At 53.4% G+C, this 13,028-nt stretch overlaps 1 protein-coding gene across 2 annotated transcripts in view; it reads left to right on the top strand.

Annotated features, from left to right (window-relative positions):
- AGPAT3 (1-acylglycerol-3-phosphate O-acyltransferase 3) overlaps positions 1–13,028 on the top strand; it is an 83,243-nt gene that overhangs the window by 17,752 nt on the left and 52,463 nt on the right. The gene's annotated exons all lie outside the window — the stretch shown is intronic.

Raw genomic sequence — 13,028 nt, 5'->3', positions numbered from 1 at the left:
TCCGTTGTGCGCGCGTGCCACCGGAGCAAACACCCAGGGGCGAGGGACCGCGCCCCCACGGAGGCCCTGGAGGCGCGAGGAGCGAGCCTGCCTGCCTTTATTGTGACGTTTTCGCAAGTGGGCCTCTCAGGGGGAAGCGCCGAGTTGCTCTTTTCTGGGAAGCGGTGACTTACAGGAGGTTGTGTCTTGTTCCGTGCCGGCTGGTGACTCCGGGTGGCACTCAGGGCAGCACTGTTTGTGCTCACGGGCGCCTGGGCCTCTGAAGGACGAGGCCCAGAACAGGTGGCTCTGGGTTCCCACCTCCCTACTCCTGCCAGTGCTGGGACCCTGCAGTCAGGGGTGTCCCCGGGCCAGGGACCACGAGCTTGTGGCCTGAGGGCGCAGGCGGTCAGTTGGTGCCCGTCACTCCCCTGGCCTCGTTCTTGAGTCCGCCTACCGTGTCCTTTGCTAAGCAGCCTCCCGCAGGGACAGTGAGTCCTCGGGACTTTCTCCCTATCACCCCTTAGATCTGTCCACCGTGGATGCAGGTATGTGTCTCCTGAAAGGGGCCCCTCTGACCGCTTGGTCACCACCGTCACCAGGCCTCTGTCACCCTGTGTCACCCTGTGTCAGAGCCTCCTTGAGAGTCTCAGAATAGTCTCCAGGGCTGGGGGCTGGGTCCCGGTGCAGCCGGGGGGCTCCTCCCTCCCTCCCTCCCTCCTCCGCCCCCCACTCTCTCCGTCCCCCTCTCCTGTGTCACGGAGACATCTGAGCTCAGGTGCTATAGGTAACACCTTTCTCGATAAATGCGCTTTTCATGGCCACCTCGCTGGTTCCAGGCGGAGAACGTGCAGTAATGAGTGACCGTGGCCCCTCCGTGGCCCCTGTTCATTCTCGCTGCCCCTTCTGCGGTTCCTACAGAGCACACGCGCTTCCCCGTGGCAGCAAGCGTGGCCACCGCCTGCTCCTGTGTCACTGCGTGGCCGGTGTGGTCACTGCGGCCGCTGGCTGGGGACGGTGAGCCGGGCACTGCGGGCCCAAGGACCTGGCCGCGAGTGCGGGCCCCAGGCGGTGTGGACGGTGCGTGTTCTGCCTCCCCTGTGACCCTCAACACGCAGGTCACAGCCCCGCTCTGTCCTTACGCCGTGTGGCAGGGGCCCCACCACAGGTTTGGTGCCACGGCAGCATGGGCCCCTGAAGCGAGGGGCGCGCTCGGGCCCAGTGACCAGGGCGGCGGTGACGCCCCTGGAGCAGAGGACCCGAGCACCGGCTGCCGGCAGAGCCCCTCCGGCTCCCGGGCTCCTGGCTGCTTCCCGAGTAACCGACTCCCAGGTCTGTGATCCTCTCCACTCGCACTTGTCGCCCACGTCCCGATTCCGAGGCCACAGCATCATCCTGTCGGGTGGCCTGGCTGCGGGCAGAGGGCGTGCCCCCAGGGTGCGGGGTCTCAGGTGCACAGGGACTCCTGGTTCAGTTATTTGGGTTTTCTGCATCTTCTGAAGCGTATTTTTGTCCTTTTAGCTGCATTTGAAGTTTACTGCTGGAAAACTGTTCAGAAGCTGCTCTTGGCTTTAGAACTGCTGTATCGGGTTGTTTTCCCAGCGTTGTTCAGGCCGCCTCTCCCTTTACCTTGACTCTCTTGTCCAAGCCGTCGGTTCGTTCCATCCTTTCAAAGAACCAACTTTCTGGCTTTCTGTACGGGTTTTACTTCTGCTTTTTAAATGATTTCCTTCCTCCCTTCCTTTTTGATTTGCTTTTTGTTTTTCTAACTTCTTGAGTTGTGTTTAATGTCATTTGTTTTCAGCCTTTTAAAATTTTCCACTGCGCCCTGAGGGGTGACCTTCAATCCCTGGACTGTTTTGGCCACAGCCTTTGTAGGCTGTGATAGGAGATACTTTTCTTACTATTCCGTTCAGTGGGTTTTTAAACGTGTAATTGTCTTTTGTTGTTATTGTTGATAACTCCTTTGGATTTGTAAACGTGAGGTGATTTTGCCAGGTATCTTTTCTGTTGCCTTTTTAAGTTATTGTTATTTGTTAGTTTATTTGTGGTCGGAGCCTGTGCTCTGACTGGTGCCTGTTTTTGGAAACTCGTTCCTGCTTGCTTTGTGGCCCAGCATATGGTCACATTCAGAAGGGGTGTGCGTGTCTCTGGAAAGATTGTGTTCTGCAGTTGGTGGGGACAGTGTTCTGTGTGGGTTCATGAACTTTATGAATCCTATTGTCCAAGCCTTCCCTATCAGGCCGGCAAACCACAGCCTGTGGGGCAATTCTGGCTTGCCACCTGTTTCTGTAAATACAATGCTGTGGGATCCCAGCCATACCCCTTCGTGTCTCTGTCGCCTGTGGCTGGTTTGTACCAGGACAGGGTTGAGTAGTTGTGGTAGAGACCATTTGGCCTAAAAGACTCCACTGTTGACTCTCCGGCCCTTTCCAGAAAGGTGTGCCGACTCCCACATCCTTGTTGATTTCTTAGATCTGTGGTTCTGTCAGTTACCGGAGGGTCTGTTAGAATCTCCGGTCACTGTTGCCGATCTGTCTAATCTTGCACAAACATACACTTGTGCTTTATGTATTTGCGGGACATGTTACTGGTGATACGGTTTCTGTCCTTGTGGATGGAGTGTCTGCCCCTGTGATGTGACCTCGCCTCCTACAGTGCTCCCCACCTATGCTTTGAGGCTCGCACGCGGAACCGGCTACGTGGGTTGCCCTGCTCTTAACCTTTCTGTCCCTCACTGTGTCTTAGAGGTGCCTCAGAGGTAGCGTCTGATTAAAGTTTTTTTTTTGTTTAATTGAAATTTGACAGTCCTTTTTTTTAAAGTCTGACAATTAAAATTTTTTTTTAATTTTTTAATGTTTATTTATTTTTGAGAGACAGAGACAGAGTGTGAGCGGGGGAGAGGCAGAGAGAGAAAGAGAGAGGGAGACACAGAATCCGAAGCAGGCTCCAGGCTCCGAGCTGTCAGCACAGAGCCCGACGTGGGGCTCGAACCCACGAACCGTGAGATCATGACCTGAGCGGAAGTCGGACGCTTAACCGACTGAGCCCCCCAGGCGCCCTGACAATTAAAATGTTTTTAACTGGAGCCTTTATCTGATTTCCTTAAAGGTAATAATTATCAATGGATTGGAGTTTACATTCGCCATCGTGTACTTTGCCACTGCTCTGTCTCCTCTTCCTCATCCTTCCTTGCTTATGTTTTAGATGATTACTGATCCTTTTTTTTCTCTCCCCCCCCTTCCCCCCCACTGGCTTGGAAGTTATAGACTCCTCTTTTGATGATTTTCCCAGAAATTGCAACGTTCTTACTTGTCAGTTAGCTAAAGTTAACAAGTGCTTTACTGTTGGGGAGGTCCACTCCCCGGGGCACCCCAGAGTCCCTTCCCGGCGCACGTGTTGCGGTGTGTTTAAACTTTGCAAACCTCACCAGACATTGTTGCTGTATTGTTGGCATTACTCTTTTGTTTCAAATTTGTAGACACATTTGCCACTGTCTTTGGTTTTTATTCTGTTTGGCATCTGGGATTTTCCAGGGGAGAACACTTCCTGCTTGAAGGGTGCGTTGGAGGTTGCTTTGTTATATTCTGCGGGCGGGCGGCAAGCCCTTCCCGTGTCTGTCTCACTGTCTGTCTGTCTGTCTGGGAGAGTGGTGACTTGCCCTGCCCCTCAGGGATGCACTGCCGGTGGTGGGATTGTCGGCCGGCGGGCGGGTCCTTCCAGCACGTAGGTGATAAATGCACGGGCTTTCGACGCCCTCCGCACGCTGAGAAACCATGGCCCGGCTGTCTCTTCTGCGAAGGTAACCTGTCCTTTCTGTGGCTGCTTTTAGATCAAAATTTAAAAAACCTTTGTGCTTCAAAGGACACCATCAAGGAAGCAAAAAAGACAACCCACAGAATGGAAGAGAATATTTTCAAATCGCGTACTTGACTGGGGTCTTGCGGCCAGAATAGAAGGAGGGCTGTCATGAGGGTGGGCTGGGCTCTTGGCCTTACTGGGGGTGGCGAGGGACGAGGAGGGGGTGGGAGGCCCTGCTGCCTGCAGTGTCGGCTCCGGCCACGGGGGCGAAACCCGGTGGCGCCCCGAGCCCTGAGATACACCTTCCTGTGGCTGGGCCCCCCCACCCCGCCCCCCACGGTGTGGAGCAGAGCCCCATCCACTCTGCGTGCCGGAGAATCAGCCGCTGTTCTGGAGCCTTCTCAGGGGCCGCCTCGTCTCTAGCTTCTCCTGCCTCAGCTCCGGCTCGGGTTCGGAGAAAAGGGTGACTTCCGGCGGCGAGCTGCTGGTGACACATGTCAGTGATGCCGTTGGCCTCGCTGAATAAATTGGGAAGTGGTCGTTGACGGAGAGGAAGGGCCGCGAGTGTCTCGATGCGCTCTGGGCACGTGGTTACCCTTGGGCACCGGCTTGTCTGTTTGCTAATTGGCCTCGGGCTTGCTGTTCTAGAACACGGGCGGCCAAGCGCTCCAGAAAGCGCTCCTTTCTGAGAGAGCGAACGTGCTTTTGATGAGATGCTTCCATCGAGAGTGAGGGATCCGAGAACAGAAAAAGGTAAACGCCTTCGTTCTTTCCAAGAGACAGGTTTACGCGAGCCGCGTGGCCGTGAGGCCTTTCCTGGGGACAGAGCCTCTGCCTCCGATTACAGCCCGGTGCTTCTCACGTGAGCTGTGTCGTCCAAACCCGTTAGACACGTGCACTTCGGGTTAGAGGACAGTTGAATTAAAGATACAAGGGTGGGGGGCTTCTGGGGGGCTCAGTGGGTTAAGTGTCCGACTCCTGATTTCTGCTCAGGTGGTGATCTCACGGTTCCTGAGATCGAGCCCCGCGTCGGGCTCTGTGCTGACAACGTGGAGCCTGCTTGGGATGCGCGCTCTCTCTCTCTCTCTCTCTCTCTCTCTCTCTCTCTCCCTCTCGCTCCCTGCCCCTCCCCTGCTCATACACACATGTGCCCACGTGCACTCTCCCTCTTTCAAAATAAACTTAAAAGAAATACGAGGATCTAACCCACACTTGTAGCCACGTGAGGGGTGACAGGAACTAGATTTCGCATCCCGCCTGAAGCAGCTGGGAAGCACACAAAGCGTGCGGCTGCAGGTTCCGATGCTGCACGGCAGGGCACAGGACAGTCGTCCCTGTGAAGGGAGCCCCTGGCCTCCCAGCCTGCTGCCCGCGGTGTCCCGCTGAGCCCGGGGGGAGGGAGCCCAGGGCCAGGTGGAGACAGTGTGGAATTAGGGGATGGCGTGGAATGGCAGCACGGCTGGAACTCGTGGGGGAGAACAGTGGGGGTGAGGGCACTGTGTAAGAGAGGGCTCTAGAGAGCTCAGGAGGGGTCCTCGTGGTCGTCGGTTGAGCACTGATCTGGGCACAGACCATCACGGCGAGGAGAGGGGGTGCTGGAGAGGAGTAGGCCGGACCACTCCTGCGGTCCACACAGGGCGGGGAAGGAAGTTTGTGTTCTCACCAGATAGGCGGGAAGACCTCACAGTTCAAAGGGCCTCGGGTAGAGTCCGCGGAAGGTCACTGCCTCAGCCCTGCACACAGCCGGCTCAGGACTTCCCCAGCAGGGCTCGCGGCAAGCCTTGAGGGCATCAGGCTGGTTCTAAGTCAGTTAGCCGCGTCCCCGCGTAGAGCTCACTGTCCTGAAGGGACTGTGGCAAGCGCAGCCTCAACGGCATTGAGCCCAGAGTCCGGCACCAGTCTGCAGGTAGGGGGAAGTTGCAACCCAGGAGAGGAGGGAAATCAGCCGCTGGAAACAGACCCGGGCGGAACCGCATCGGTCCCGACGTAGGCCTAGCGGACAAGGGGGTCACGGTGTCAGTTACAAACGCGCTCCGTGTGTTCAATGACAATGACTGTGAGCAAGGAGAAGGTGGAAGATGTTGGAAAGGACCAAACAAGTCTTCTGGAAAACACGCTGGCTGGCGCTCCGAGCAGGCCAGACTTTTCGGAGACCAGCTTAGTGCGCGAGAGGACGAGCCTGAGAAGCACCGAGAACAGCTGGCGGAGGAGAGGGACGGAACATCGGTGGGACCGTGTCCAGTGGCATGATGAATGGAATTGAATTCCGAGAGGAGGGGTGCGCGGTGGGAGACGCTTGAAGAAAACAATGGCTAGAATTTTTCCAAGTCTGATGAAAACTCACTTCCGGCTGCACAAACCCCGAGCAGAGGAAACGCAAAGAAAACCACCCCAGGGCACATCGTAACCAAATTTCTGGAAATTTTAAAAGCAGAAAACCTTAAAAGCAGCCAGAGGCAAAAACCTACCATGCACAGAGGAGCAAAGATAAAATTAGGGCTCACATCTCCGGAGAGGCTGTGCGTGCCCGGTGGTGGGGGAACATCTTCCGAACTGAGGAAGATCTTGGACTGCAGTTGTGTGGACGGCAGATCATCTGTCCAAAGTGAAGGCCGAATAAACTTTGCGGAATTCAAGAGCTGAGAGAACTGACCCCTGCCCACCTTCCCCCAGGAGCCTTGGAGGAGCCCCTTCAGGGAGGGGGAAGATGGCACGAGGGAGGGATGTGGGTCTGAAGGAATGAGAAGCAGCCGAAATGCAGGTAAATGTAAAAAAAAAAAAAAAAAAAGACTGTGTCCCCTTGTGTTAAAAAAGCCCTTTGATCAGGAGTGGCTGGGTGACTCAGTTCAGCGTCTGACTTCGGCTCAGGTCATGGTTTGTGAGTTCGAGCCCCACACCGGGCTCTGTGCTGGTGGCTCGGAGCCTGGAGCCTGCTTCGGATTCTGTGTGTGTGTCTCTGATCTGTCCCCTGCTCACGCTCTGTATGTGTCTCTCTCAAAAATAAATACACATTAAAAAAAAAAAAGCCCTTTGACCGAGGATTTACTGTTTAAAGTGAAAATGGTAACGATGTCTTGTAGAGTTGGCGATGTAATTAGATGTGAAAGGTCTGCAACAATGTAGCATAAAGCGTAGGAGAAACGACTGGAAACTCTTGTAAAGTTGTTAAAATACACACCAAGTGTTAAAATGTTGGAAGGTGGGCAGCGGTGTAGTAAAGATGTGTTGTAAACCCTACCGGGCAGCCACTAAAAACAGCAACGAGGTACAGCTGACAAGCGGGAGGAAGAACAAAATGGAATCATCTGAAAACTCCTGAGTCCGGATGAAGACAGAAAAAAGGACAAAATGAAGCCAAGAAACTCAGGACAATAGAGGATGGAGGTAAACCCAACCCTATGGACAAGCCCGTCGAATGTGGACGGCTTGAAGACTAGATACGAGACGTTTTGTCGGAGGTTCCAGACCAGATGAAGCAGAGTAGAGTGCCATTCGCAGCAAATATGAAGCGTAGACAGGTTCAAGGAAAAGGTTGGAGAAAGAGGTACGGTGCAGATGTGAACCTGAAATGTCTGAGTCGGTAAGTCCAATTTCAGGACCAGAAGTGTTTCCCAGAATAAGAACGACGTGTCGCAGCGGTAAAAGGGGTCAGCTCGTTCAAGAACACATAACGTACTGAATGTGTGTGCCCTTGAAAGCAGCCTCCAGATTCAAGTAGCGAACTGTGATGTCTTTGAAGGGACACACAGATCCGCAGTTACGGTTGGAGACACAGTGCTCCTGTGCCAGCAACCAGTGGAACACGTAGACATGAAATCAGGACAGACGCAGAAGGCGTGGACAGTGCCGTCAGGCAGCGTGACTCACCTGGTGCTCATGGACGAGTGCCCCGCCCAGCAGCAGGACAGGTGCCCTTCTCAGGTGCGCGTGGGACACTCACCAAGCCCACATTCTGGATGATAAAACCAGTCTCCGTAAATGGAGACGGAGTCAGCCATACAAAGCATTTTCTCTGACCAGAGACCTAACTAGGAATCAGTCATTGAAAGCTATCTGGAAAATCCCCAAATATTTGGAAACAAAATAACCCTTCTCAGTAGCCCCTGGTTCCAAGAGGAAGGTAGACGACATTTTGAAATTCGTGAAAGCTGACGTATAACGTGTCACAATTTGTGGAATGCAGGGACAACGGTGCTTAGGGAAAGATTTGTAAGCATTAAATGAGAGCATAAAAACTGTTCTCAAATCAATGATTTAAGCTTCAGCCTTAAAAAGCGAACAAAGGAAATAAATAACAGAGCAGAAATCAATGAAATAGAAAACAATAGAAAAAAACTCCCCAAAAGTTGGTTCTTTGAAAGGATCGTTATAATCGATAAACCCCTCGTGAGACTGATCAGAAAAGAGAAAGAGAGAAGAACGACCAAAATCAGAAATGAGAGACGAGAAATCACTACATGTCCTAGAGGTGTTAGAATGACGACAAGGGAATATTGTGAAAAACTTTATGCTGGAAAGTTTAGAACACGGATGAAATGAACAAGTTCCTGGAAAGATGCAAATCACTAAAACTTACGGAAGTCAAAATAGCCCAAATAATCCTGTGTCTATTGGAAAACTGAATTTATTTATTTACTTACTATTTTTAGAGAGAGTGTGAGCCAGGAAGGGGCAGAGGGAGAGAGAGAATCCCAAGCAGTCTCCATGCTCAGTGTGGAGCCCCACACAGGACTCGATCCCACGACCCTGGGATCATGACCCGAGCCAACATCAAGAGTCGGACACTCAACTGACTGAGCCACCGGGTGCCCCTGAAAAATGAACTTCCACGTAAACACTTTTCAACGGAGAAAACCCTTGGTCCAGGGGACTACGTTGATGAACTCTATCGGACATCTAAGGAAGAAATAATCCGAATTCTACGCAAGGTCCTCTTGTCATTGGAAGAGGAGTAAATATTTCTCATCCCATTTCATGACGCCAGCGTTACCCTCATACCAAAGCAGACAAGGACTGCGGACCAGTGTCCCTCATGAGCAAAATCCTTCATGAATTCGGAAATTTTAGCAAATCAAATCCAACAGTTTGTAAATAGGACGCTGTATCACAACCAAGGGGATTTACCCCAGGAATGCAAGGTTGGTGTAACATTTGAAATCAATCACTGTCATTCACTGTATTAACAGACAAAAAGGAAAACCATATAACTATCCTAATAGTGCAAAAAAAGAGCATTTGACAAACTTTAAAACTCGTTTATGCCAAAAAACCCACCAAGTCTCAGCAGTCTAGAAGTGCGCGTCCTCAGAGCATCTATGAAAACCGATAGCCAGCACCATACTTAACGGTGGAAGACGGAGGGCTTTCCTCCTGAGATTGGGAACAAGGTCTCTCTGACCACTTCTGCTCAACATTATGCTAGAAAAGGCAAGAAATAAAGGACGTACAGAATGGAAAAGAAGTAAAGTTGTCTTTATTCACAGGTGGCATAATGGTTTCTGTGGAAAATCCTAAGAGACCCTACAAAACAGCCACTATCGATGGGTTTCGTGAATTTTGGGAGGTGAGGGTCACTCTAACAAAATTAATTTTATTTCTCTATACCATATAGCACTGAACAATTAAAAGCTCTGATAAAACATTTACAAGAGCTTCAAAAATATGAAATGCTTAGAGATAAATACAAGCAAAAAATGTGCTGAGAAATTTAAAAACTAAAATGGGCTAGAAGACCCAATGTTATTGAAATGTTAATTCTACCAAAATTGATCTACAGATTCAGTGCAGTTACAATCAAAATCCTGGGAAGGGTTTTTTTTAGAAACTTATAAGTTTATTCTAAAATTTACTTGGAATTCCAATGCCCTAGAACAGCCACAATAATTAAAAAAAAACCTTTTAATGTTTATTTCTTTTGGAGAGATAGAGAAATGGAGCACGAGTGGGGGAGGGGTGGAGGTGGGGGGGGGGGTGGTGGTGGACACAGAATCCGAAGCAGGCTCCAGGCTCTGAGCTGTCAGCGCAGAGCCCATCCCGGGGCTGGAACTCACAGACTGTGAGATCATGACCTGAGCCGAAGTCGGACGCTCAACCGACTGAGCCAGCCAGGCGCCCCAAGCCACAATAATTTTGAAGAGACAAACAAAAGCCTACCTGGTTTTAAGACTTTCTCCATTGCTGTAGCAACAGAGACATTGTGGAACTGGGAAAAAAGGTATACGTGAAGATCTGTGGGAAAGAATAGATCCCAGAAATAAACCCCCACACTTATAGTCCGTTGATTTTCCACAAAAGTGCTATTGTAATTCAATGGGGAAATAATAGTATTTTCAACAAATGGTGTCAGGACTTTGGACCCCCGCATGCAAAAACAATGACCCTTTGCCCTCCTTCATCGCCTATTAAAAAATTAACTCAACATGGATCACAGACCTAAGTGTGAAAGCTAACATTGTTAAGATTTACAGAAGAAAAAGTGTGGGACATTCATGCGATGGAATGCTATTCAGCCTCAAAAACCAAGTTCTGACCCACGCCACAGCGTGGATGTACCTTGAGGACATCCTGCTCAGTGAACTAACCCAGAGACGGAAGGACAGATCCCGTAACGCGTCCGCTTACGTGGGGTCCCGGGGGGCAGTCAGGCGCATAGAGAAGGCAGGACGGCGGGTGCCAGGGCTGGGGCGGGGCTGGGGAGTCGGTGTTTCGTGGGGACAGAGTTCCTGTTCCGGAAGATGAAGGGTCCCGGGGACGGAGGGCGGGGACGGCTGCACAACTTAGCACCACGGAGGTCAGTGGTGCCCACTTAAAATGGTTAAGGTGGTAACTTTTTGTTTGTGTGACCACCGTTTAAAACAAGCAAAAACAAGGGCCACACTTAGCCAGCGAGCCTGGGCTTTCGCTTTGTGGATGCCGGGCTGACGGGGTGCGGGTGAGGGGACTGCCCCGGAGAGGAGCCCAGCGCCCGCCGGGTCGGCGGGGGGCCGTGAGCGGGCTCCGAGCATACCGGCCGATGCGGAACCTGTGCGTCCAGAGGGGCCAGAGGCTGGTGGCCATTCTCCACCTCCCGGGGTCAGCACCCCTCCCCCATCAGGTGTCCCTGAGTCTGTAGGGGACAGGGACGTTGCTTTGGTCTTTCCTAGGTGTGACCTCTGGGCCCCTCCGGGTCTGTTCATTAATGAGCCATCTGTTGGGCCTCCCTGCCCGGCAGCAGGGAGGGAGGACGGCACATGGAAGGGCCCCGGGGTAGGCTGTGTCCCCAGCCCTCGGCTTCTCTGGGACGGGCTCCTTTTGATTGGGAGCTCGGCTCGCGCTCTGGCCAGCGCGTGGGTTTCCAGTCCTGCAGAAGAACAGCGCACCTGTGTCTCTTCCGTTTAGACCCTCAACTTGGAGACCCTGGGGACAGCTGCCCCGCTGGCTCTGCCGACCTTGTCCCTTTTGGTGACTCAGGAGATGGAGGCCCGGGTGTGCGCGTGCGTGCATGGGTGTGCATGCGTGTGCACGTGTGTGTGTGTGTGTGTGTGTGGTTATTTCTGTTCCCCCGAACAGCCCTGGAGCGGGCCCGCCCCAGTTGTCTGGACATGCCGCTTTCTGGCTGCTGTGGGGGCCCAGCCACGAGTGCCACAGTTGGTGGTCCAGCCTCGACGACACCGAAGGAACCACGTGGGGCGCGGTCAGGCCTCACTGCGTGGTCGATTAATTTTCTTAAGGAGGCATGTACTTTACGGTTTTCCAAAGGGGCATTTATTATACTCAGTCCCTGTTTGTCCAAAATCCAAAGGATGAAGTTCTGGTAACGTGCCTTCCCTTCTGCTCTTTCCTGAGAGGGATGAGCTGAGCTGAGGAGCGGCCGACCTGAAGACGCCGTGCGGTCCAGGAGCTTCCGTGGGTGCAGCTGTGGGCGTCACCCAGGGGAGCTGGATCTGGGTTTCGCTAGCAGACCTGGAGTCCAGGAGTCCTTGTCAGGACACAGACCGGAGGCCCCCCGGCTTAGACGCCCAGGGGTGGACATGTGACCTGGAGGTCAGCGTGCACGTTTGCCCGTGAAGAGAGCCCGTGTTTGCGTCGGGTGGTCTCCTCCTGCGCCCCGCCCCCCCGCGCCCCCAGGAATCCCAGGGATAACCGGCAGCTTTGGTGAAGGGCACTCGTCCATCCGGGCCTGAGGACAGAGCTGGTGCCACAGAGTGGCCTCCAGTGACCCTGGCCTCTCTCCCGTCCCCCTGTGTCCAACTCCCAGTGGTCGGGGACCTTCCTTTCGGGTTCCCTTCTGCATCCGCACGCACTCTTGGGGTGATTGAGTGACAGGTTCCTTTTACATCAGTGGAGCCACGACCAGACGGCCCCCCCCCCCCCGCCCCGCCTTCTCTGTGCCTGGGAGACGGCTGTCCTGGCGGGTGCTTTCTGCACAGACGAGTCCAGCCGCCACGGGAAGGCAGCTTAACCTCCCAAGTGGTGATTTCAAGTGTGCCGACAGCTACCATGGGGTGAAAGCAAACCACTTTTAGGGTATGAGCGGGGTTGATGGAGACCCACGCCAGCCCCAAACCGTCTGCGCTTGGCGTCACGGCTTGCGTAAAATAACGTTGTCGCTGAAATACGCCGGCCCGGCCGCACCTCTTCAGTTTTCAGACTTGAGCCACTTTGTGGACCGTCGTCTTAGAGTGGAGTCTTTCATTATGAGGGCTGATTTGCTAAGTGGTGATAGAAATGTGATGTGCACGCTGACCGCTGCTCCGAGCGGCTCAGCTCCAGCGTTCTGAATCCCCAAAAGGCCGTTTGCTTTTCTTCGCTCTTTATTGATTTCTTGCTGCACTCGCGGTCTCTGCTGTGAAACCGTTGCAAGCTGCCGTCTCGGAAGAAAATCAGACCGGGCTGAGCCCCAACGGGGGGCGCGGCATGTTCCTTTGCTTTGATTATCGTCTGGCGGTGGCTGTACTTCTCTCAGGCCTGGGACCCCCTCTCCCTCATGGGCGCTCCGGCCGGCAGGGCTGGACCCAGCGTGCGGCCCGTGCGTGGCAGCAGGAGCCCTTTGATCTGTGAAGCGTATTGTACTGTGCACACGGCAGGCCTGTGTCCCCGATGACGGTCTGTTTCCGGGGGAGAGGGGCCAAGGGTCACTAGCCCTCTGCAAGACCTCTCCCGGAAAGATGAAATTTAGGGAGGTCGCAGATGGAAATCACCTTGATCTCCCTCATTTCCGGGGACGGGGACCACGAGAAACAATGAGGGCTGGCAGAAAGAAAGGGGGC

The sequence above is a fragment of the Acinonyx jubatus genome, chromosome C2, assembly GCF_027475565.1.
Source record: "Acinonyx jubatus isolate Ajub_Pintada_27869175 chromosome C2, VMU_Ajub_asm_v1.0, whole genome shotgun sequence".
Taxonomy (NCBI): Eukaryota; Metazoa; Chordata; class Mammalia; order Carnivora; family Felidae; genus Acinonyx; species Acinonyx jubatus.
The sequence above is the reverse complement of the archived record's forward strand: the minus strand, read 5'-3'. Positions and strand labels throughout refer to the sequence as shown.